This window comes from Molossus molossus, unplaced genomic scaffold, assembly GCF_014108415.1.
Source record: "Molossus molossus isolate mMolMol1 unplaced genomic scaffold, mMolMol1.p scaffold_m16_p_4, whole genome shotgun sequence".
Classification (NCBI taxonomy): domain Eukaryota; kingdom Metazoa; phylum Chordata; class Mammalia; order Chiroptera; family Molossidae; genus Molossus; species Molossus molossus.
Window position 1 is genome coordinate 82,374,494 of NW_023425377.1, and position 24,882 is coordinate 82,399,375.

The 24,882-nt window shown below is 48.2% G+C and overlaps 1 protein-coding gene across 2 annotated transcripts in view; it reads left to right on the plus strand.

Moving 5' to 3' along the window:
- Positions 1–6,036: 6,036 nt before the first annotated feature.
- Positions 6,037–24,882, plus strand: part of PTK2B (protein tyrosine kinase 2 beta) — a 119,284-nt gene continuing 100,438 nt past the window's right edge. Inside the window, exon 1 of one of the 2 annotated variants that reach the window (XM_036240257.1) lies at positions 6,037–6,140. The gene's annotated coding sequence lies outside the window, so the exon portion shown is untranslated. Of the gene's footprint in view, positions 6,141–6,365; positions 6,396–24,882 lie in introns of those variants that run through there. The other variant, XM_036240256.1, reaches the window with a different exon arrangement.

Here is a 24,882-nt window from a genome sequence, read left to right on the forward strand (position 1 = left end):
CAGAATGATAAAATACTCTGGGATAGACAGGCAACTTGACAACTTGAAAAATGAAATCTAAGTTGATTCCATGTTCCCTGAAATTTATCTATAAGCATCCAATTATTTTATTGCAAATATTTGAATAAAAGCTTTCCTGAAATATAGAGTGTGCTTTTTCTCTAAAATATAAGATGAAGAACATAATTTAAACTTTTTTTTTTGATGTCCAAAATAGACAATAATTACTGTGCTGCTGTGAGTAATAAAGGGGTACCGTCAGGAGGTAATGAAGCATGGAGGGCTGTTTGTATGTGTCCTGTAAATGTCTGCAGAAGCCCGTGCTCCGAGGGTTCTTGCATTTGCTGGGCACTTTTTGTTTCTTTCTTTCTCAGAGGTTCTTGCTACTAACAATGAATCTGCCTATAGCAATCTGCTCTCAATTCCTAGTTGATGCTTCCAGCATAGTGTGGGCTGGGAGCAGATTACCACACTTGTTAGAATTGCAGAGGTCAACAATGGCAAGAAAAGGTTCATACAATTACTCCATTGCTTTGGAGTTCAGTCATAGGCTGTGGGGAACCTGATGAGCTCACTCACAGGTGGAAGTAAGGGACTGAGAGCCAAAAAGTCCATAGTCACAGGAATGATGGAGCTGGCTCGGAATGCCCAGGGCTGTGGAAACTGCCTGGCTTCAGTGGCACTGAGGCTCTGCATGTTGTTCTTTTTTTTTTTTTATCCTCACCCGAGGGCATTTTTCCATTTTTTGCACAGGTAGAGTGGGAGGGAGAGAGAGGAAGAGAGAGAGCGAAACATCGATGTGAGGAACACATTGAGTGGCTGCCACCCGCACAACCGACCAGGGCCGGGGACAAACTGCAACTGAGGTACGTGCCCTTAGCGGGAACCGAACCCGGGTCTCTCTGACCGCAGGCTGACGCTCCAACCGCTGAGCCAAACCGGCCAGGGCTCTGCATGTTGTTCTTTAATGGAAAAACAAAAACATTCTTCTGCCTTCTCCATCTGCCCTCCCTCTTGAGTACCCAAATTAATTTCTTAAAGGACTTAATGCAGTTTTATTTTTTCCCAAGAAAATTCTCTTTGGATTATGTCCAGGAGTTATTTTTTTCTGTGAAAAGATTTTATTTATTGTAACTTCTGTTTTCATTATGAATATTTTCAAAGATGATATTAGGGAGAACAGTATCATTAACCCCCATATGCCTATCATTCAGTTTACATTAGTTATTAACTTTGCTATTTTTGTTTCAGCTCTCCCCTCCACATAGGGTGGGGATCATGGACTATTTTAAAACACTGATTAAAAAAATTTTTTTTCTTTATTGATTTTGAGAGAGAGAGAGGAAGGGAGAGGGAGAGAGAGATAGAAACATTGATGACAGAGAACATTGATTGGCTGCCTCCTGCATGCCTGTCACTGGGGATTGAGCCCACAACCTGGGCATGTGCCCTGACCAGGAATCGAACTACGACCTCTTAGTGCATGGGTCAATGCTCAACCACTGGGCCACACTGGCTGGGGAAAACAATGATTATTTTTATTTCAGGGACGTATTTTTACAATAAAATTACAATAAGGTATAATATCTTCCATTTATCATCAGCCATGAGCCATAGCACTAGCAAGGACATTTATAAGTATTATTTCTAGTCCTTCAATAAACCCAAAAAGTAAATTATTCCTATTTTATAAATGAGAAAATTGAGGTCTTGCCTTAATTTGTATACAAAGGAAAACAGGCTAAATAGTGGTACATTAGTTAAGATGCAGTCTAGACTATGGTAACAGAAAAGCCCAAAATATGACAACCTGAAGAATTTAAGTATTTCTCTCTCATGTAAAAGTTCAACTAGGTCCAGGCTATTTCTGGGACTAGCATGGCAACTTGATAGCAACAGAAACCCAGGCTTCTCCTCTCATGATGTTCAGCTATTCTCAGCACCACAGACCGAGATGGCTGCTTTGGTCCCTGTCATAAGGTAGAATGGAAAAGGGAATGGTGGAGGGCATACCCATTCCCTTGAAGGGCAAGATACTAGAGTTGCACATGTAACTTCTCACCAACCATTGTCCAGAACTTCATCTCATGGTTACACCTGCAAGGGACACTGGGAAATGTAGTCTTTACTTTGGGCAGCCTATGACCAACTAAAAACCAGGGATTCTACTATAAGGGAAGAAAAGGGGGCAACTAGGAGAGCTTTTAGGGGTGGAAGAAAGGGTTCTTTTGAAGTCACAGGTTTTGAGTTTTTTATTTTGGCTTCAACTGTGGTCCACTTAGTAAACTTAGTGGCACATGATTAAAGTAGAGATGGCCCTTTGCCCATGAGGTTTGTTTTTTCCTTTTTTGTTTAGAACACATAAACATACTATTCTTTCAAAGTGAAATTTATTTTAACAGTAAATTTACATCATGTGATTTAATTCCATTATCCGGAATGGAAAGACCCCAATTATATAGCATAACAGCTCTGCCACTGATGGATTTGGATTCAGCTCTATTCTTTAACACCTGGACAGCTGTAGACAAACTATTTACCTTCTTCAAGCCTTTTCCTTTCTACAAAACAGGAAAACTACTGTCGACTTCAATTATTGTGAAGATTAATTAGATGATAGATGAAAGTTCTTGGCACACAGTCAACACTCAACAAATTATATCTATGTAACAAATATACATATGTAGTATTTCCTCACTAATCTTATCCTATTTAATTCCTATAACTTCTAAAAATAATAATTACAGCATTCTATAGCATTCTCATACCTTTCACTTAATTTGGGCATCACAGTGTGCTGTGAAACATGTAAATACTTAGGTTCTACTCTCCTAGATTAGGAAATACAAACTCAGAGAGATGGATTTGCTTGCCCAAGGTCACATCTCTCTTAACTGGATCTTCCCATGTACATTTAAACCGGCTCACTGGCTACCATGTTGAACAAATGACAAAACAGTCCTCTTTCAACCTAAAACCCCCTCCAGCCACCCCCACCCCCCACATCTCTTGATACCCCTTTCAGCCAAATTTTTAAAAAGTTATTGGCACATGCTGCCTCCATGCCTTCACTTCCAATTTACTTATCAACCTGTCCCTTTGGACTTTTGCTTCTTCATTAGATTTGCTCTGGCCTGACCTTAAGGTCTCTGCTCCCTCTTACGCCTGTTGTGCACTTAGTGCCCCAGACAATCTCACCTACCTTGTAGCTTCAGATGCCAACCCAGAAGTTCATCACCAGCTCAGACCACTTTTCTGAGCTCCAGTCCCAACTACTCTTCAGGTGAGAGTGGAGGACAGGTTAGGAAAACCCTTTTCACAAGGGTCTGGCGTAGGACGAAGAGATCATGAACCAGAAAGGCAATAGGACTGGAAAGGGGATGAAGAGTAGGAAGGGTGCTGGAAAGGATCCCCAGGACTTGGAGATTGAATGGCTATGGGGTAAGGAAGGAGAAGAAGGAACAGTCAACACTGACTAAGATTTTAGCATTTGGTGCCTGGGATAATGTGGACACTCATGGGGAAGGATGGAAGGGGATCTGTTTGGGGAGCAATATCATGCACAGTGGGAGACCTGAATCTAGGGTAAGGGTTAAACATTTAAGTGGAAATCAGTCTTTTTTCTTTACAGTTTTCTCTTCCTGCTGAACCAGCTACACATTTTCCCTCCACTTTCATCTAGGGCCTTCAGAGTAGCACTGTCTCTGCTTGAGACATAGAAGTAGACAGAAAGGAAATACTTTTGCTTCTTCACTGGGGTAGGTCTTTATCTCAACGCACAATGAGACACTGATAGGCTTTTTTCTTTTTAATCCTCACCCAAGGACATTTTTTCCATTTTTTGTTCAGATAGAGTGGGAGGGAGAGCGAGGAAGACAGAGAGTGAGAAACATCAGTGTGAAGGAAACATATCGAGTGGTTGCCACCCTCACGACCCAACCAGGGCCGGGGACAAACTGAAACCGAGGTATGTGCCCCTAGTGGGAACCGAACCCAGGTCTCTCTGAACCGCAGATCGAAGCTCTAACTGCTGAGCCAAACCGGCCTGGGCGATAGGCATTTTTTAGAGTGTGTACATAGAATCCCAGGCTCCTGAAAGCAAGGAGACTTAAAAGTGGAGTTAACTATTCCAGAGTTAACTATTCTCAAGGTCTCTTTCATAGATAAAACTTATGATTCTACAATTCTAGGAGCAAGGTTTTGGAGCTTAAAAAAAAAATCACTGAAGAATTCCACAACTTCTGAAAATTTGGAATACCTGAAAACTTTTATTTCTCGAAATTGGGGATTCAATTAAGTTATAGTTCATGGATTTGGCCACATAGGGGCAGCATACACACACTCATCTTTTCGTAAACCGGTCTGGTTGGTTGTGCACTTAGTTCCTGCTGTCACCATACTAGCACAGACCCTCAACACAGGTGTTTAAGCTTCACACCACTAGGCCTTCATCACCGCACTCCATGCACAAGAATACGGAGAGGCCACTCACTTTTTGAAGCCATCTGACAATTTCCTTGCAGTGTGATCAGTTAGCCACCTGTCTCTCCCACACTTTCCCTGCTCAATCCAGTTTACTCTGTCTGACTTGCCTGTCTCCCCAAGATCTCCCCGGATACCCCCTTGGCCTCCTTCTGAAAGCTATTCAGTCACCAGCATTACTTCCAAGACTCCAAGTCAGCGCTGGGAATGCAACTGGTGGGAACAAGAGGCAGTCATGCCCATGAACTCCCATCAGATGGTTTGTAAGTTGCCTTCTTGGGGCAGGTGGGCCCCAGGCACAGTGGCTCTGATTTCCTGTAGACCTGGAGAGCGTCCAGGTATCTGTGCTTTAAAATATACTGAGCATACTTTAAGAAATAACGACTCTCTGGCTTTGTGGCCATGAATGTGTTAACTTAGCTAAGTCTCCATTTTCTTTGCAGAAATTGGGGAGAGTTAAATCAAATCACATGAACTGAGTGCTTCCTTAGCACAGTGGTTGGCAATGACATGCTCACTAAATGCTGCATTTCTTGTTGTCCTGGGTGGCTGCTCCACTGAGTTTGGGGATGCAGGTCAGGAAGTGTCATGGGCAGCTGTGCACGCCGGGCTGTCACAGGTGCCACCCTGAGAGCCGACCTTGTGAAGCGTGTCCTCCAGAAAGTGCGAGATCCCAGGCCTTCGCAGGACACAGAATGATGTTGGGGTGGGGAGCCTGCACAGGAACTTTAAAGAAGTGGGGAGTGCAGAGTACACACCAACTTTTGACCTAACGCGAAGTCCACTTCCCCTCCTTCTACTCAGGAGAAATTCTGAAATCTTTCTAGTAATGGGGGGGAAGGGGCTGCTAAGTTTATTTGGGCAGCAATATGGGACAAGGTGGAGCTGGGCAGGGTGGGAAAATGCAACTTAGCTTCTATGACCGTTCTTGTGCCACCCTCTGGTCCTGCCCTATCACAGGGCAGGGACCTGGTCTGTAGTGTTGAGTTCTGCCGAAGTCCCTGGTGATAGTCACCTGATTTCTGGTGCCCTGGAAAGGGGCTGGCCCTTCAGGACATGGAGAAACAGGGAAGGACACAGGTGCTGAGAGGTGGGAGGCAGGTATAACCTCTGGCTCTGAAATAAACCGGAGGCTAGAGAGGAAAGAGCTCCCTTTAAACGTGGCCTCCAAATGTCTGCAGGTGGAGTGGAAGGAGAAGGGAGGAGTGGCTGGAATTGTGGAGCAAATGCTCCCGGGGGGCACATAGCAGAAGACCCCATCTGAGGTCCGGAAATGGCAGAAATGGCCCCCCAGGTGAGCACGTGCAGCGAGGGAATGGAAGGTGGCGTCTATTTCAGAGTTTATGGTAAGAGGCTGGAGCAGGCACACACTCAGCACCAGACAACACACCCCACCCTTTAAGGAAGTGGGGAGGAGAGCAGCAGGGGTGTGGTTAACTGGGAGGAGGAGAGGGGAAAACACAAACCTGTCAGCCCTCTTACTCAGCGGCCTCCGGAGCCGTGAGCCCCGGGAGCCCCGTACCTGCCACAGCCGCGACTCACCTGGACCGCTCAGCCCCGCCGCACCTGGCCCAGCCGAGAGCCCCGCCCGCGCTTCGTTCCGAGTGAGTCCCTCCCGCGGTCCCGGCTCGCCGGCCAGAAGTTGGCGGCTGGACGAGGTAGAGGGGGAGAGGGGGGTGTTTCGTAGATTGTGGGCACCTGCGCGGGACCGAGTCCCTGGTAAAGCAGCCTCGGACCCAGGCGGCGGAACTGCGATGCAGTGTCCTCCGGGGCTCGCTGGGGAGAGGGAGTCTGTGTTCGGAGTTCATCTGAGACTAAAGGGTGTTTCTCCGTATTTGTCCTCTTAACGTCCTCAGACGGGAGAGGCTGGGGCGACAAGGAGAAGGCACAGAAAGGCCACCTGCCTCGGAAAGGTCAGATCAGAGAGCAGCGAACAGGGCTTTCCAGATCGTGCCCAAGCAGCTCCCTGCCCTGCTCTCTTCTCCCCAGCCCTTCGCACCCCACCCTGGCTGCTCCCACGCGCACCCCGCCGTGCCTGCACCCACTTCTAGCCCCCTGAGTGAGCATCTTCCGAATTAAGCCCTGGCTGGAAGCAAACAGGGGTCTGCAAGTGGCAGAGGCAGAACTCTGGTGTGTGTGTGTGTGTGTGTTGTGGGGACTCCGTCAATACTAGCTGCTACACTGGTTCTTTGTGAAACTACGTTCTAAATGCTGCTAACGGGTTAAATTCTGTGCTGCCTTCTCCTGTCAGGCTGTGCGTGGGCAAAGCCTTGGGTGGGTGAACAGGGAACATATGGGTGATGTTCTGAGCCCACCGAGGCCCACCACCTGCCCTAACCCTCAGCCATCTGACACTGGCATCTCCCCACACCCCAAACTTGGGGATAAATCCAATTAGATTCCTTTCAAGGCTCAGGGAGAAGGAGAGCTGAAGTTTGGACACTGACGGGGCATTTGCAGGAGGATTTGTAATTCAGAGGCAGAAGAACTTCCCGCTGACCTGCAGCGGGACTTGAGCCGACTGGGACAGTTGGTATGGCATGATCCGCTCGGGGACATGAGGAGGCTTCTCTGTTCCACCATGGCTAGTGTTTCCTCACCTGAGTTCAGGCCAAGAAATGCTGTTGTGAACCTAAGTCCAGCCTTTCACAACTCCTCTGGGAGGAGGGAGAAGAGGAGGCAGAGATGAAAAAGTTTAAGTCAAGATGGAAGGGAGGAAGGACATAGTCACATTCAAGAGACTCAGCTATGGCAGAACATTCATTCATTCATTCACTCATTCATTCATTCAATAAGCATTTACTGACTTCCTACCTGAGGCCAGGCTGGGTGTGGGGAGAAACAGAGCAGAGAAACAACCCCTGCTCCCCAGAGCAGTGCAGTGAATGGTGGGGGCCTGGGCGGGAAGGGGCAGGGTGCTAACTAACCCAGTGCTGGAAGGTTGTGGGAGGAGATGGTCAGGGGGGCACCCCAGGAAGGCTTCCTGGCAGAAGTGACACTAAGTGTGGACCTCAAGGATTAGTAGGAATTAGCCAGGCAGGGGTAGAGGCACACTAGCACAGCAAGTGCTAAGATCATAGGCCAGAAGCAGCATGACGCATCCAAAGAAACTGAAAGTAGCTCAGAGTGTTCAGCGCATGGAGAGAGCAGGGGCGAGGTGAAGCAGGAGAGGTAACTGGAGATTGCTCCAGAATGGCCTGCTCAGGCTGCCATGGCAACTCCTGTGGGGGCAACACTTGGACCTGAAGCCAGGCATGAGACTTCCCAGCATGCCTTCCACTCCAGGGTGAAGTTGCCAGATTTAGCAAATAAAAATACAGGATTCTCTGATAAGCAATGAATGTTGTTCAACTATAAGCATGCCCCATGCAATATTTGGGATGTACTTAGACATCACTCAGTGTTTTTCTGAAACTCAAGTTGAATTGGGTGACTGATAGTTTATTGGGCAACTTCTCTAAGAGAAAGCTGAGGTGCTACATTCGGAAGCAAAGGATAGGCAGTGCCCAGGGCCCAGAAGAAGAGTCTCGGGACAGATTTACCTTGTAGCCAATCCTCCTGGATTCCAGTCTGGAGCTTTTCCATTGACCGACAATATTATTTCTTAAAAATAAACCAAAAAACAGTTTGAATTCCTTGGTCAACTTGTTCATCTCCATAGCTGAAGGATGATGGTAACTCAGAAAGACATTGGGCTTTGGATCAGACCTGGGCTCAAATCCCAGCCTGGCCACTTGCCTGCTGTGGGGCTGCATATAAGCCACTGAGCTTCTTTGAGCACAGAATCTCTTTTCTGAAATGTAGACAAGGATGTCTGTTTGTCTGGGTTGTTGGGAGGATTTGTGATAATGTATGAGGATTGTCTAGTGAGTGCAAAAAAAAAAAGTGGTAGACATAATTTCTTTAACACCTTCTGGAGGTCACCAAAGTAGCATCCACAAAGTGCGTGGGGCTCATTTATTTCCATTTATACTTATCAAGCATTCAGAGGTCTCAGGGGATTACATGGTGGGGGTTCTGCTTCTACCTACAGAGTGGGTTAGTCCTGTGCAGAGAGGGAGAGGCTGAATCACTCTGTCAGCTTTGCTGTTCTCTTCCCATAGGACTGCTTCCTGGGGAAGAGATATCCAGCCCTCCTCTTGAAGGACAGTGTGTGTGGGGGGAGGGAGTAGCTCAAAGTAGACTTAACTGAAGGGAAATGTGAATGAATAAATTGAAAGAGAGAACCCACACAAAACACCTAGGACAGTGCCTGACACAGAAAAATACCCCATTAAATTGAACTGTCATTATTCCCATTTTTTTTTGTTTGCATTTTTATTAATCCTCACTCGAGGATATTTTTCCACTGATTTTAGATAGATGGAAGAGGGGAAGGGAGAGAAAGAGAGAGAGAGCAACATCAATGTGAGAGAGACACATCAATTGGTTGCCTTCTGCACAACCCCAACCAGGGTCGGGGATCTAACCTGCAACCCAGGTATGTGCCCTTGACTGCAATCGAACCCACAACCCTTTGGTCTGTGGGCTGACACTAACCACTGAGCCAAACAGGTTAGGGCAATTATTTTCATTTTTCTAATGAGTACTTTTTAGAAAACTAGAGCTCAGGAGTTGATGAAGTAGGGTGCCTTGTGAATCATGTTTTGACTCTAATCGGAACATTTGTAAAAGCAAATTAGGGGCCCCCAAAAAGGGAACCTGGAGGGAGTTAAGAATTTGGTATGAGAAAGAGGAAATGGAAAGTGTGTTTCCCTTGTGGGAACCACTGGGTTAAAAATGTTCCCTCTTTCTAGTGGCTCGATCTCCCCCTCCTCCCTGCTCAGTGATAAGCATTTTGTCTCCAGCTCTTTAGAGCAGCATTTGCCGACATTGTTCAGAGAAGCTCTATACCATGAGATAGTTATAGATATTCTATTGGTGAAACACTCCAATGAGCCCTCTTGGAGCTTTGTCATCTATATTTGCACTATCAAGGTTATGGTAAGTCCTGCAGAAAAGATGCTTCTATCACTGGGCTTACTAACATTCCCTAAATTTGACTCTACAACCCTTGCAGGGCATGAGGGGGGAGGCACCTATTACCACATTGAGGACAATGGCATTCCACATCTAGTGACTGTTGATATGGGTGCAGTGCTGGGACCAAGCAGGTCTTTCAGGGACATTATTCATCCCCAAATTCTGGCCAGGATGAACCTAGACTCAGCAGTGCCCAACTTACAGAAGATCCTCAGAGACTGAGCACTTGAGTGCCACTGTCCCAGCCTCATACGAACACAGACTCCTACCCTGTTAGCCTTAACCTTCCTACTGCAGCTTACACCCTTTCCCGTTGTTCAGAAGACCCCAGGATGAGCAACTCTCAGCCTGATGGCAGCAGCTCCATGTGTCCTGAACGTTGCTAAGACAAGTACAATTGATGGGGAGGTAAGGGAAGGGAGGGGGCATACCTGGGGTGGACCCCAAGTCATAGGTCTCCCCGCCCCTAGTGTTCCCCCTGCACAGGAGTTATGGGCTCCAGATGAATGGCGCTCTGAGGTGGTCACGCAGGTGTGTCTGGAACACAGACACGTGACTGCTGGCGTGCTTGGAGCTGGAAGCATGGCAATTAAGAGAAGTTCTTGTTGGCTTGGTGATCAAGAGTTTCTCTTAGACTCTGCTTCAGTGCCACGGTAAAGGGGGAGGAGCAAGGAGAGTGGCATCCGTCTCTGCAACATGAACATGGTTGGGGGTCCAGCGGTCCAGTGCCCACACCTGGCCAGTCGTCCGGGCTCCAGCTCCAGCTCTGGACTCATTGTATGAAATTAGTCAAGTTTGTGCCCGTGTTTCTCTCTTTACGGCAGAGATGCTAACAGGGTTTTGCATGAGTACGGACGGCCTAGTATACCAGGAGTCAAGTTCAAAACACGGACAGCCATGAAAGCATGGGCGGGGATCTCACAGAACTGACACTAGCCACTGTCCTGAGTGGGATCGGCGAGACCCCCTGGGGTTGGGGCATCTGGGGCTGGAGGAGCCAGGCCGTCAGGAGGCTGGTGTGGCAAACATTTACCAATTCCTATAGACTATGTCAATATTTTAACATCCTAGGTGGCCAGCTTCATAATAGCCTCGTCTGCACATAGAACATTCAGTCCTTTAAAGGCAGGACACAGCAGGCATTCATTATCTTGTTATACTACGGTCAGTCTGAGCCGATGAGGGAGCACCCTTTTATTTTTTTCTAAGGAAAAAGGCCATCTTCTGAGGGGCAGACCTCTCGTGAGGGTATCTCATGGACAAGCATCGCACAGACAACTGTATTCGCTTCTTGTCCCCTCCCCAACCCCAACTCACTGTGTTTGAGGAACAGCCAGGCCTAGTTCGCTCTTTATTTATTTATTGTTCCATTTATCTTCAGGTAGAGTGGAAGGGAGGGAGAAAGAGAGAGAGAGAAACATTGATGTGAGAGAGACACATCAACTGGTTGCCTCCCGTATAACCCGACCAGGGTGGGGGACCGAACTGCAACCGAGGCACGTGCCCTTGACCAGAATCGAACCTTCTATGCTTTGGTCTCAAGGCCAACGCTCTAACCGCTGAGCCAAACCCACCAGGGCTAGTTAGCTCTTTAACCCGCAAAAGAACTCCCCCAACTGTCCATCAGACACAGGAGTCCGAAAGGTCAAAGAGTTCAAAGAGCCGCGGGGCAGGAGAACATGCTGCCGGGCAGGAGAAAATGGTGGCTTCACTTTCAGGGTTCTCAGCAACGCTCTGAGCTGTGCAAGGGGGTGGCGGTGGGGGAGGGGGCAGGCGTCTGAGTCACTGCTGTTTCCCAAGGTATGATTATTACTCACGATGACGGTTTGATGAAGACAGCAGACTAGAGACTGCATGTTCCCATGTGCTTTTCACCTAGACACATGGCTGGAGAGAGGATTGCAGGATTTTGTCTCCAAGGCCCCTTCAGAGAGGCTATGGGTGGGCTGCAGGAACAGACCCCCAGGTATTCTGGGTCTCCCCTTTTCCCAGCATTAAGGCTCCTGCTGCTCTTATAAGGCAGCCAGTTAACGTGATTGGAACTGAGGCCAGCGACGGCCAGTACCCATGGGAGGGTGAGCCTTTCCCTTTTCTGTCTTGGCTGCAGTTCACTAACATTTTCCTCCTCTCCCGTCCCCTGCTTCCCTTTTATGTTCTGAAATCCACCTACACAGAATCTGACAACGTCCCTCACTCGAGACGGGGGCTCAGAGGAATGCACCTCACCCAGTATTTAAACTCGGGACTGGCTTTAATTCTTGTCTCTCGGACTAGCCTCCCTTTCAATCAGGGCAGTTTCCCCAACAACGTTGAGGGCACCAGGACCACAGCCCCTCGTTCTCATGCCTCTTCTTTCTCTGAGGGCCTTCCACCTGACTCTCAGACTCCCCGAGCTGATGTGATCCCGCTGCGACGCGCAGGTCCTGGAGGCTCCTCGAAGGCCTGCTGGGAATTCTGCCCTGAGTTTGGGCTTTGCCCTTCTAGGGGGTTCCCTTTTGCAGCTGACCCCTCCTCTGGTCCTGGCTACTAGGAGCATCACATCTTTTTCTGGTTTCTAAATTAATACAGTTTGTCCCTGGGGAACAAAGAGACATACTTGAACAGGAGCATTTGGGGTGAGAGCCTGGCTTCTCTCCCTTCAGCTCAGGTTTACACTCTCCCCACCCCCAGGTCCTGCTGCAGGCAGGTTACAGATGATCTGATCCCAGCACCTTTTACAGTGCTCCTACCCGGCATTCGGTTACGTTCCCAGCCCCCAGCTCGAGGCAGGCAGGCCCCGCGCTCGCTCAGCAGTTCGGCAGCCTGGGTGAGTGGAAAGGCAATCTGGGTCGGAGACACGGCTCTAGTCTAGATCCTTCCCCTGCTGCCTGTGTACCTTCCGGTGACTCTTCACTCTTCCAAGCCTCACTTTTCTCAGTTGAAAACGAAGAAATGGTGCTGCATCTCTCAAAGGGGCATTGAGAGAAATACTTGACTTGTGTGAAAATGCCCTGTAAAATACTGCCAGGCACGCTCCCTGAAAAGATAGAGAGCTTTGGGTCCCAAAAGGTGAGTTGGGTCTCGACTCTGTCACTTTCTACCTCTGTGACATTGCCTAGTCATGCAATCCCTCTGAGCCTTCATTTTCTCATTTGTAACTTGTTCTGGGCATTTGTTTAATATTTCTTCACTAATATTTCTTCATGTCTTCACCCCTCATTATGCTCAGGGCATGTTCTTATTTCCCTAAGTCTGAGGAGCTGTATCTGTTCTCAACAAGTTTATAGTCTGGTAGGAGAGGTAATACATAAAGAGAAATAACTGTTAGACAAGATGGGGACTTATGGTGCCATAAAAGAGGTACTGATAAAGTGCTATGAGGTCAGAGGCTGGAGAGGTTACTTTTGTCTGGGGAGTCATGGAGTGCTTCCTGGAAGAAGTGGCATTTGGGAAAGCTCTGAAAGGATAGTTAGTGTTTGGCCATACAAACTTGGGATGATGGTTGTGGTCAAAGAAGAATGTAAATAAAAGCAGGTGAGTGGGCAGGCATGGTTCCAATGACTCATTTTGGGTGGAGCCAAGGGTATTGAAGGGCAATAAAGATAAGGTATATGGGCAGAAAGTAAGATAAAGGTTGAACATGGCAGCTGAAGAGTTTGGACATTATTCTGAAGGCTGTGGGGAGCTGTTGGACTGAAGGTTGTTGAGATAGCATTTTGGGTGAAGGGACCATGATCAGATTTGGGCAGCAGCATATAAAGCAGATTGAAGATGGGAGAACTTGCAGCAGGAGCAGGTCAGAGATTACTATCAATAGTTTAAGTCTTAAGAATGTGGATAAATTGTGTAATTCAGGATGGTTTGGGGGCCATGGAGAGGATCTGCTGGTCACTTGGAGATTCTACATTCTCTGGGTTGAAATTGGTCTTTAGATAAAGGTAAAAGATGTAGGGTTGATGGGAACATCATATGTTTAGGTAATATAGGTAATTTGCCATTCTCCTTAACTCTCTCCTTCCTTTGAGTTCTTGATTCACAGAGTTCTTTCACTCAGACCTCATCTTGGCTAGGTACGCACTAAATGTCAGCCTGTCTTGAGAGCTCTTGGCAGCATCTGTGTGGCAGCCTCCTCCGGAATCAAGGAGGAACATGTATTTAGATCTACCCTCACCCACCCTCATCAGTTCCGAGGTCTCCAGGGCTCCACTTCCAGCCTGACCCTCTTCCTTGCTTCAGCCCTCCACTTGCAAGAGTCTATAAGACATTGCCACTCAAGTAGCTCATCTAAAACGCAACACGCTGGAAACTGAACTCATCAAACTATCTCTACCTTCTGGCATCCTTCCTTCTCTTCACACCTTTGTCATTCTCTTAGTTACTTGGGTCAAAAACCTTGGAGGTATCTTCCCTTTCTCCTCTTCTCTGCTTTTCTCTGCTCTTATCTTCCCTCCTCACTAATGAGTCCTACATTCTTTCTACATGCCTCTCATTCCTTCCTTTCCTTTTCCCTGGCCAGCCCTGCTCTAGCTGGGCCTATTAAATAATATCACCCAACATTACCTAAGAGCGTCTCCCCTTCCTAGCTCTAGCTGACAGTGCAAATCCAGACCCCTTAAATTGACTGCTCAGTACCCTCCATAATCCGACTTTTATCTACCCTGCTCACCTAATTTCCCCATACTTTCCTCATCTGCTCACTGATTCTCCTCAAACCTTTACTCAAGACCCGTGTCCTGCCTGGAACACCTGCCCCTTCCCCCTTTCCCAGTCTGACTCCCTCTAGTTCAATTCCGGACCTGGGAAACCCACGCTCTCTCCTGCAGCCTCTGGGTTTGGGCTTTGGGATGTGAAATTCCTCCAGGGCAAGGAGGTGCTTTTCTTTTGGTTTTCCTTCCAAACTCCCTCAAATGACAAGAATAGGAATTCCACTTCCCTCCTTCTCCACACACTCATGCCTGGCTCACCCGGGCCAGACGTGACCTTCCTCATTCCCCGTCCTGGGTAACACAGCAGCCCGTTGCAACAGCACAGGGACCCCTTCTCCCTAGAGGTCAGGATGCGCTCCTGCCTCTCCTGCACGTGGAGGTTTCCCAGAGCCCAGAGAGAGCGAGTCAGCGTTTAGAGCCGGAGCTCCATAATCCCTCTACTAACCTCTCTAATCCATCAGATCCTCGCCTTTCCCTTTTCTCTCATCCTCCAGTTTATCGAGCCCTCCCAGGCCAGGCTAAATGACAGAATAAAGACAGGGAGTAGGAAACAAGGCAAGGTGCCTTTATAGAGGTGAAATCGTGTTAGGGATACCAGAGAGAGGCCTGCCAGGACTCCCACCTGTCTGTGCCCAGGCACAGGGCTTGCCATAGTAATTGCACGTGGAGCTTTCTGGGTGTTGCTTTCCCAAGAACTGAAAATACTTAGTCCACACTGGCTCCCTTATCTCCAGAGGGTGGCCCTCTGTTGTGCCAGAGTGCCTCTGGGCCTTCTCCCTCTTTGTTTACCTCTGTGTAGAAAAATCCTTCCTGCACCTGTTTGAGAAACACTTAGCCCCCCACCTGTGTTCACTTTCAGAGAGTGGTGTGAGGGACAGAGGGGGGGGGATGTCCTGGGACAGGGAGTCCTGAGGGCGCCCTGGGTCTGGTCTCTGGTGGCTCTGTCACTGTCCCTCCTATGACCGTTGGTGAGTCCCCTGGGTAAGCCTGTTCAAGCCTCAGGGTTTTCATTTGTACATACAATAAGGGAGAATGGGGATGGACTTGTTAACAAGTGGAGAGTTTTTACAAAATGAATCTTAGGAGAAAGCCCAGTAAATGAACCGGGTTATAGAGGGCCTCCCAGGGTTGATGCAGAAAGGGCAGATGCCTGCCAGACCCTTGACCCTCTTCTGCACTGGTCCCTGGGCCCAGATCATCTTGGATCTTTTCCAGGTCTCCAGTTCTTGAGGTCTTCATTGTTTATGGGTGATGGGGGCTAGAGAATGGGTCCAGATTCACGTGGGCTCAGCAAAGCATGATCTCAGAGGAAGGAATCCGACCTGGGCCGTGGGGTGGACGTGTTGGGGGCAGGGGTACTGCGTACACGCGCGCCCTGGGAGAAGATGCACAGTGCTCACCTCTGAGCAAATGCATGTTTATGGGAGGAAAGCCCAGCGCTTTCATCCGTGCTCCGAGCCACGGATGGCCCCCCAAACATTGAGAACAACCCACAGGGTTTTGTAATCAGTTTTTATAAACTTTTCATAGTAGTTAGCTCAAACTTGAGCTCCATTTTAATGGCTTTAATTTAATCCGTTTAATTCAGAACTAGTCTGTAAACTCTGCTGAGGTCAGACCCTCTCTGTACTGAGAGTCAATATCATACTCAAGGACACAGCTGGTGCCAAACACACAGTCAGCACTGATGAATGCGATGTGAGCCTGGACATATGTGTGTCTCCCAGTAAGGGGGATTGTTGGGGAAAAAAAGAATATGTAAATGTTTCAGGGTCATGTTCAACATATCATTTTGGTGACACGTTTCAAATCACATACTATATAAAATAATACATTAAATTAAAAGTACTTTTTTTCCCTAACCCTCTTTGTTTATACAACAAACACTTCACTCACATCTTTGACATGAGTGTCCTTCTTATCCCAGAACCACTTTTTGAATCAGCTGTCTGTGTTTTGACCTCTATCATTGTCTCTATAGTCTAAGGAGAGTTGGCTATTCCTTATTAGGCCAAAAGGTGTTTGTTTATTTTATTCATTGTTTTATTTAAGTGTACTTAGTATACAATCTTAATTGGTTTTGTTAGTTTCAGGTGTACAATATAGTGATTTGGCATTTTTATACCTTACCATGTGATCTCCCCACTAATGTTTTTTAACAACAGCATTTTTTGGAGATATAATTCACATACCATAAAATGTATCCTTTTAAAGTACAGTTTGGTGAATTCACAGAATTGTGCAACCATCACCACCATGTCATTGCAGAACATTTCATCACCCCAAAAAGAGACCTGTATCCTTAGCAGTGACTCCTTATTCTCCCCTTTCCTCAGTCCCCACTAATCTACTTTAAATAGAATTTGCCTATTCTGGAAATTTCGTATTAATGGAATTGTGCAACGTTGTGATCTTTTGTGACTAGCTTTGTTTACTTAGCATAATGTTTTCAAGTTTCATTTATGTTGTAGCACATATCAGTCTTTCATTCCTTTTTTCTTGCCAGATAATATTCCATTGTATGGATATACCACATTTTATTTATCCAGTTTTTGTTGATGAAGGTTTGAGTTGTTTCCACTTTTTGATCATTATGGATAATGTTGCTATGAACATTTATGTACAAGTTTTGGTGTGGACATATGTTTTCATTTTTTTAGTTATATGCCTAAGAGTTGAATTGCTGGGTCATGTGATAAATCTCTGATTAACATTTTGAGTAATTGCTGAACAGCTTTCCACAGCAGCTGCATCATTTTACATTCCCATTAGCAATGCATGATGGTTCCAGTTCCTCCCTATTTTCACCAACATTTTGTTATTGCCTGTAGTTTTGGTTATAGCCATTCCAGTGGGATTGGAGTGGTATCTTGTTATAGTTTTAACTTGCGTTTCCCGTATGACTAATGATGTTGAGCATCTTTTATGTACTTATTGGCCATTTGTATGTCTTCTTTGGAGAAATGTCTAATCAAGCCCTTTAGAACATATTTCTTTTAGATATCCCCAATATACCACTTAGTATACTGCTTTTAAAAAATGATCTTTTAAATGTTTGTTTACAACAAAATTCAGCACTTATAAATTGTAAGGTTATACACCCACCCTGCCAAAAGTTACTAAATCTACATTATAGTATCATGCTTAAAAAAGCCCCAACAATTCTATCCAGTGACCTTTGTAAACATCGAAGACTTGAATTCACTGAAGTGGTATCAGGCTAATATTTTTCCCCAAACAGTATATTTTTGTTCAAAATAGGGTAAATGAAAAAGAACTGCATAATATGAAAGATTCTAACCCAGCTGATGTGGCTCAGTGGTTGAGTACCGGCCCATGCACCAAGAGGTCGCTGGTTCAATTCCCGGTCAGGGCACATGCCCAGGTTGTGAGCACAATCCCCGGGGGTGGCATGCAGGAAGTGGTTAATCAATGTCCTCTCTCATTGGTGTTTCTATCCCTCTCTCCCTTCCTCTCTCTCTAAAATCAATAAAGAAAAAGAAAGATTCTGTGAAGGCTAGAAGATAAACTTCCTATTTCTGACAGATAATTTGGGGAGGGAGAGAGCTTTACCTTATATTTAAAGATGTATAATATTTAAAAATGAATGGGTGGATGAACAGACAGACAAATGACTAGGAATGAGTGAATGAACAAATGGAGGAATGCAAGCTGGTAACAGTCAACCAAGCAACCATACCATTCTGACTCTTTTTATTTCCTCTTAATTCCTATCCAGAAAACCAGCATTGGTCTTTATTTTGTACTACACAGAATCATATATAAAATTGTTTTTAAAGCAGATTTGCAGTTACCATGGAGACAAGACACCATATTTTCTGTTGTTCTGAACATCTTTATCATCTTCCTTTACAATGGGACCACCTGAGTCTGCCCAGTCTCCTGGAGGTGATTGAGAAACCCAAAGACCAAGTACCATGACTGTAGGACTTGATTCAGGGTTATAGTTGCTGGAGCAGGACCTTTCGGGTTGTGATATGACACCAGGGTTCCCTTAGGGTTTGTCTTGCTCAGGGCCTGAGTCCACTGCTGCCCTCCACCAGCATGAGGACTTCAGGGTTGCTGGTGCCTTGTGCATGGCCTGGTGCTGGGGGTCTTTCCCTTCTCCCTCCTCTGCATTGAGACAGCCACTTCCATCTCACAAGCCACACTCACTAGTGATTCACCAGCAGATTCCACACAGAGAGACTGCCCCTTCCAGTCTTCCCCTTCGGTCTTCTCTTAAGGGGACACATGTGAGCTGGAGACTAGGACTCTGGATATCGGGGTAGAGTGAGGAAACAAAAGAGAAAGAATAGCAGGCAAAGGGACACAAATGGGGGCTGTGGCTAGACATAGGAAGAAGTGACAGAGACATGGGCGAAAGCTGTAGCGGTGGCTTTTAAAGGCACAGGCCCTGCAGGGGGATAGTGGCAGACGATACTGCTCTTTAGAAAGACCTGCGTGGCCTCAGAAGGCCAGGCCCCTGTGACATTGCTCTGGAGTGTGTGTGTCTGGAGTTGAGGTCAGGGAGCCAGGGACAGGGGAAGGACATGTGGACATGGCCGGGACTCCTTCCGTTACCTCTGGTGGTCTGTAAAGGAAATTAGGGCTTCAGGTTTGTGGACATCAGGCATGCGACCGGGTCCCTTCCATAGCAATTAGGTCCATTCTTAGATGGGATCCCAGTGACAGCGACAGCTAGTCTTTCCTTCGTGCCATGAGAACACTGAGTCTAAACTGGCCCCCCAATGGATGTTTTCCTTGTTTTTCAAACCTCTACAAGGAAGGAGAGTTTATGGTCTTCCTCCACAAAGGCCTGTTTCTGTGTTTGAGGGGGTGGGATCAGGGGCTCTGAGGCCCAGCTGCACGTGACTTAGTGCCTACGGCGGGCTACAACCGTGGACAAGAGACCACCCTCAAGGTGACAGAGCAGTGTGAATGGTCACAATAAAGCCAGATGTGTTGCCAGAGGGTGGTCAAAGGCCAGAGGCACAAAGGCCAGAATCACCAGTTTGACCAAGGGGAGCTAAACAGGCTTTACAAACGAGGTGATTCTGGGAAGGGTTTTGAAGAATGGATAGGAGTGCACCAATCCGAGAAAGGGTGGGGAGCTGCTCTTCCAGGTGGAGAGCACAGCATATTTAAAGATAAGAAGGCACCAAAGAGTGTGGCCTGTTTGGGAAGCTGTGAACAGCTCAGGAAGGCTGCATGGTCTCCTGGCAATGGACGTTATTCTCTAACAACAAGAAGCTGTAGGATATCTAAGGTGAGCGTATATATATGGGATATATCACTATTGGAGTTTTTACGCAGGGAAAAAAATCAGATTTTTGCTTTGGAAAAGAGGACTCTGGCCCTGGGTCAGAGCAGCTGTTATGCCCACACAGAGGAGGCTTTGGATCGGAGAGCCTCAGACAGGCATTTCTGGGGCTTGGTCAGAGGCCGCCAGCAGGGCCAGGCCTGTGGCCTGGAGTTCCGCTGTCGGCTTGGGTGTCTCAGCTTTCTGCGCCGCTGGCTGGCCACGAGGGTGCTGGCAAAGGCTGGCCTGGAGGAGGAACCCACTTCCTGCTTTCTCCCCCTGACATCTGTGTGCAGAGGGTAGTGGGGCAGGGAGAACGGGGGTGGGGGTGGGGGGTGGGGAGCTTGTCCAGATGAGCACGAGCCGACCACCTCCAGCGGGGACGTGCGGACAGCGAGATGGTGCTTCATCTGCAGGAATCAGGAATTTATGAGGAAGACGCCTACCTGAAAGCCAGGGGCAGCCAGGCATCTATTTTTGCCCCAACAGTAGGACTAGGGTATTCCACTGGAATCACAGAGCATACAGGATATTCAGTCTGGGAGACTGGTGGAGGGAAAGGGACTGGGCACGAGACAGAAGCTCACATTCCACCTTCCCAGCACCCCTCCTCCCAGAGCTCTTGGCTGTACCAGCCATTTATGCCAGGCACACATTATCCTGAGATAAAATTATTTTTCACAAGTACATGCCTTGCAAAACAGAACGGTGGAAGGCAGGGGCCTTGTCTCATGCCCCTTTGCCTCCCAATCATTTTCTAGCAGATGTCAGGCTGTGAACCTTGTACTCAGCCAACAATTGTTCAGATCTGAGGGAAAAGCACTCATGCAGAGATGGTCTCTGCCGCTGTGGGAATGAGAGGCATCAGAGGGACTTACATGAAAACGATGCACACAATTGTATCAGCTGCTAAAAGAGACCCGTGGGCGAGGACTTCCTGATCCCAGGGTGGATGCTCTGTGGAGAACATTGTGAACAGAAGCAACCTGGACCCTCCAGGGTCACCCCGAGCAGAGCTTCTCTAGGTCAGTGCCCTCAGAGTCATTGGAGGGTTTTTGACAGCACAGATCACCAGCTCAGACTCGAGTTACTGCTGCCCTCCACCTGGGGCGTGGCCCGAGATTCTGATTCTGACAGCTTCGCAGGGATGTGAAACCTGCGGGCCCAGGAGCCACACTGCGAGAGCCACTGGTGCCGAGCCAGCTCTGTTACTTAGGGGCTTGTGTTAGCACCCCCGTCTGCGTCAGACCCAGGCAGCCATTTCTTCCTTTCTTGGTTTTGCTTTGTTTTGTTCCTAACACTCCAAGCACGGTTTTGATGCCTACCCTGGTTGAAGCACCTACCATGTCTCCATGGGCTCTGCCACTGAGCCCCACCTTTCATCTGCCCAGGGCCCCTGAGGGCTTGGTAGACTTTCCCTGCTTCTGGCCTCTGCTGGGCTTCCTCAGTTCCCACCTCTCAGACCCCTCTAGGCCTGACCCGAACCCCGACTCAGCGTGCCCTTCCCCCTAGTGCCGCAGTCTGGCTTCATCTCACCATCCTCTCTGGTCCTCAACCCTCTTCCTGACTCTGATCTTATTTTACTGTGGATTGCGTGTGTGTGCTCTGTCTCAGCACGGCTGCCATGAGCCAACGCCACAGAGCACGTGGCCGAAACAACAGACTGACTTTCTCTCAGTTCTGGAGGCTGCAAGTCTGCGGTCGCGTCAGCACGTCAGCTTTGGGTGAGGGATGTCTACACAGCTTGCGGACCTTGGCCTTCTTGCCGTGTCTGCTCACGGCCTTTCCTCGGTGTGTGTACACATGGGGATGGGGTGCGGGGGTGAGGGAGAGAGAGAGCATGCTCTGGTCATTCTCCCTTTCTTTATAAGGACACTAAGTCGATCAGATCAAGGCCCACCCTAATGACCTCATTTAACCTTCCATCAAAGCCACATCTCCAGACACAGTCACTGCGGTTAGGGCTCCAACCTTTGAATTTTGGAGGAACACAGACGTTCAGTCCAGAACATTGTCTTTCCCATTTGGACTATACATCTTGGCGGTCACAGTCATGGAGCCTGTGTCTGCCCTCACGGCTATTGTGGGAGGTGTTCCATCAGTGTCTACTTAATCACTGTGAAGGCTTGAAAAACACACCAAAACAAGCCGAGACCTATTTGTTTACTTTGGCCCTTACTGGCCCCCAGCTCTTGAAATGTATCCACAAACGCCAAGGAGATGGAGAAGAGGTGCTGGCTGCACCCTGTCCGTGAGATGGCCTGGCTGGGTGCCAGAGTTGTCAGTCGGCCCATCAGCCTAGAAAATAATGTGATTACCAATCTGTAATCACTCAGGGAGCTACCACCCCCAGAGCTGTATTAAGAATGTTTTCTCGGGCAAAATAAAAACACAAAAAAGTGCTGTCTTTGGTGTCCAAGTCTGCCACAGGAATCTCACCAGCCTGGGTCCTTCCCACACTTCCTCCAGATCTGCACCTTCCAGTTCTCAGACCAAAGACCCCCGAGCCCCCATTCTGCCCTCTTCAACTGCCAAATGTGGTTCTTTGCCCCAAGACTGTCTTTTAGTTCTTGCTGCTTTGCCTCCTTCCTCTCAAATGAGGCCACTGGCATCCCCTGGCCTGAGGACCCACACCAATCACAGAAACCCAAGTGACCCAGGTACACTTCTGGGAATGACTGCCCTTTGTGTCTATTTACAACTGTCTAATGACGGGGTCACCCTGGGGGAGACCCACAGAATGTGCCTTGAACAGGTCATGGCTTGTCTTCTCCACCAACTTCTACCTTATTATTAAAAAATTTTTTTTCCCCTTTATTGATTTTACAGAGAGAGGGAGTGAGAGGGAGAGAGAGATAGAATCATCGATGAGAGAGAACATCGATTGGCCACCTCCAGCATACCCCTCACTGGGGATCAGGCCCACAACCTGGGCATGTGTCCTAATCGAGAATCGAACTGGCGACCTCTTGGTGCATGGGTCGACGCTCAGCCACTGAGCCACACCAGCTGGACTACCTCTACCTTATTCATGAAACTTGTCTCCTGCCTTCTGGGCTTTTTCCTATTATTTTTTTCCCTGTTCCTCTGAGTCTCCTGGTCAAAGAAAGGAAAATAGAAACATTCCCTAAGTTTGGAAAAAGGATTCTTAAACTCAGTTCTTGATCTCATCTTTCACTTCTTAGGAAAATGCTCACTTCTTGGTGTGCCATCCCCTGACTCCCCTCCCCCCTCTCCTCCCCTCCCCCTCCCAGCACAAGCTTGGGTTTGAACTTATTGCTCCCTTAAATATGGAGCAATCCAGTCTCCCAGTGGAGGCAAGGGAGCATCCGCCTTCACACAAACAACTCCCGATCCATCAGCAGGCAGTGTTCATAATGGTTAGGAGCAGCCCTCCGACTCCAGGTGTGGCTTCTCACCTCCTGGAGATGTGGCTTCAGGCACATTCTTAACCCCTCCAGCCCTCAGCTTTCCCACCTGCCCCGGTGATGATAACGGGTGATAACGGGAGTGCTGTCCTTCAGGAGAGAGTGCAACCACTGAAAAGAGAAAGTACATTCGTGTGCATGAAGCACTTAGCCCTGGTGCCTTGCATTACATTTAGCAATTATTTTTATCAATGGCACGTACTGTTAGAACACAGACATATGTGTGTAGCTGAACCGTCACCTGCCCTGCCCCTTGTCTCTCACGCGTGGGGCACAGCCCAGCTCCACAGCCTAGGAAACCCAGGTCCTGCCCCAGGATCTCTGCCAGTTCTAGACTCACTTCCTCGCGCCTCCAGCCACCTCTCTGCTGTCAGATCTTGTTCCGTCTCATCACCCCAGGGCACAGAGCTCGGCCCATTCACTCATTGCCCTGAGAAGTCCAAACACACAGAACGTTTGATGTTGTGGTTTCACGGAAGGATTGGAGGGAGGAGGAGTGTTATGAAGGGGGTCAGGTCCGCAGCTTAGTCTTTTCCTGCTCTCCCTCTGCTCGCCTTTCTTTTCCCAGAGCAATGAACAAAGTATACTTGCCCAGGCTCCCTGAGCCTCATCTAACTGCAGTGACTTCATGGAGTATGGCCTTAGTCTGCCTGAGCTGCTGTGACAAAGTACCATGGATGGGGGTGGGGGGGCACAGCTCAAAAAAAACCTTTATTTCTCACAGTTCTGGAGGCTGGAACATGTAAGATTAAGACCCTGGCAGATCCACTGCCTTGTGGGGAACTGCTTTCTGGTTCATAGACAGTCTCTTCACTGTGCTCTCACATGGGGGGAGGGGGAGGAGTCCCTCTGGGGGCTCTTTTATTTATCTATTTGAAATCTTCACCTGAGGATACTTTTTCATATATCTTTAGATAGAGTGGGAGGTGGGGGGGAGAGAGAGAGAGAGAGAGAGACAAACATTGATCCGAGAGAGACACATTGATTAGTCACCTTCCACATGACCCCCACCAGGGCTGGGACCAAACTACCAAAGTACTTGCCCTTGACCGGAATTGAACCCGTGACTCTTTGGTCCGTGGGCCGATATGCTTTAACAACTGAGCCTAATCATGTCCCAGAGGCCTTATCTCCTAGTACCATAACTTTGGGGGTTAGGATTTCCAGGGGACTACAGTGATTCAATCCATAGCAGGCATTTTTCTGAAGAAATACGGTTTTCTCCTGGAGGAATCCTGTTACCCTGTCCTAAGGGAACAAGAACCACATCATCTTTTCCTCATGTTTGAACGAAGGTGCTGCATCCAAGGGGCAGGGCTGCCTGTGCTGACCCCTGGTGCTCCTGAGTGGGGGGCTGCAGGGAGCACGCTCTGCCCAGGGCTGAGGGCTTGGAGAACAGACGCCCGCTCCCCAGCAAAGGCAGCCAGGCCTAGTTTCTTCACTGCTTGTGAAGAGAAGCGGTTGCTTTCCCCAGACTGCGGATCTGACTTTCTGGCAATGGGACGTTATAACTGATCAAAAACTTTGAGAAGTAGACAAGTTACATTACACACGGTTGAATCAGGCGTGAAAAGGAAACAAAACCTGTGCACGGGAAGGGGAGTCAGGTAGGAGTGTATATACCGCTCCCCTGCAGGAGACCAGGGGCGCATCGCCCCGAGGTGACAGCGAGGGCGGGAACTCGGAGAGGCTCATTGGCTCCAAAGTGACCGGCCTTTCTGACACGCAGTCCCAAAGGTGTCCACACTCCCTGTTCCCCAGAGTGGAGAGAAAGAAAGGAGTCTTTCTTCTACTCAAATGATCTGCATGGCCTGTTACCTTCTCGTTCTTTTTATTTACCCTTTGAAATCCTCTTCAGCTTTCAGCTGCCCCTGATCCCTTCGGCCATAGTCAGAGCGACTGGCCCTGTTCTCACTGCGTTCACAGCACAGAGCCTCGGGTGCAATGGGCACTTCCGCCTTCA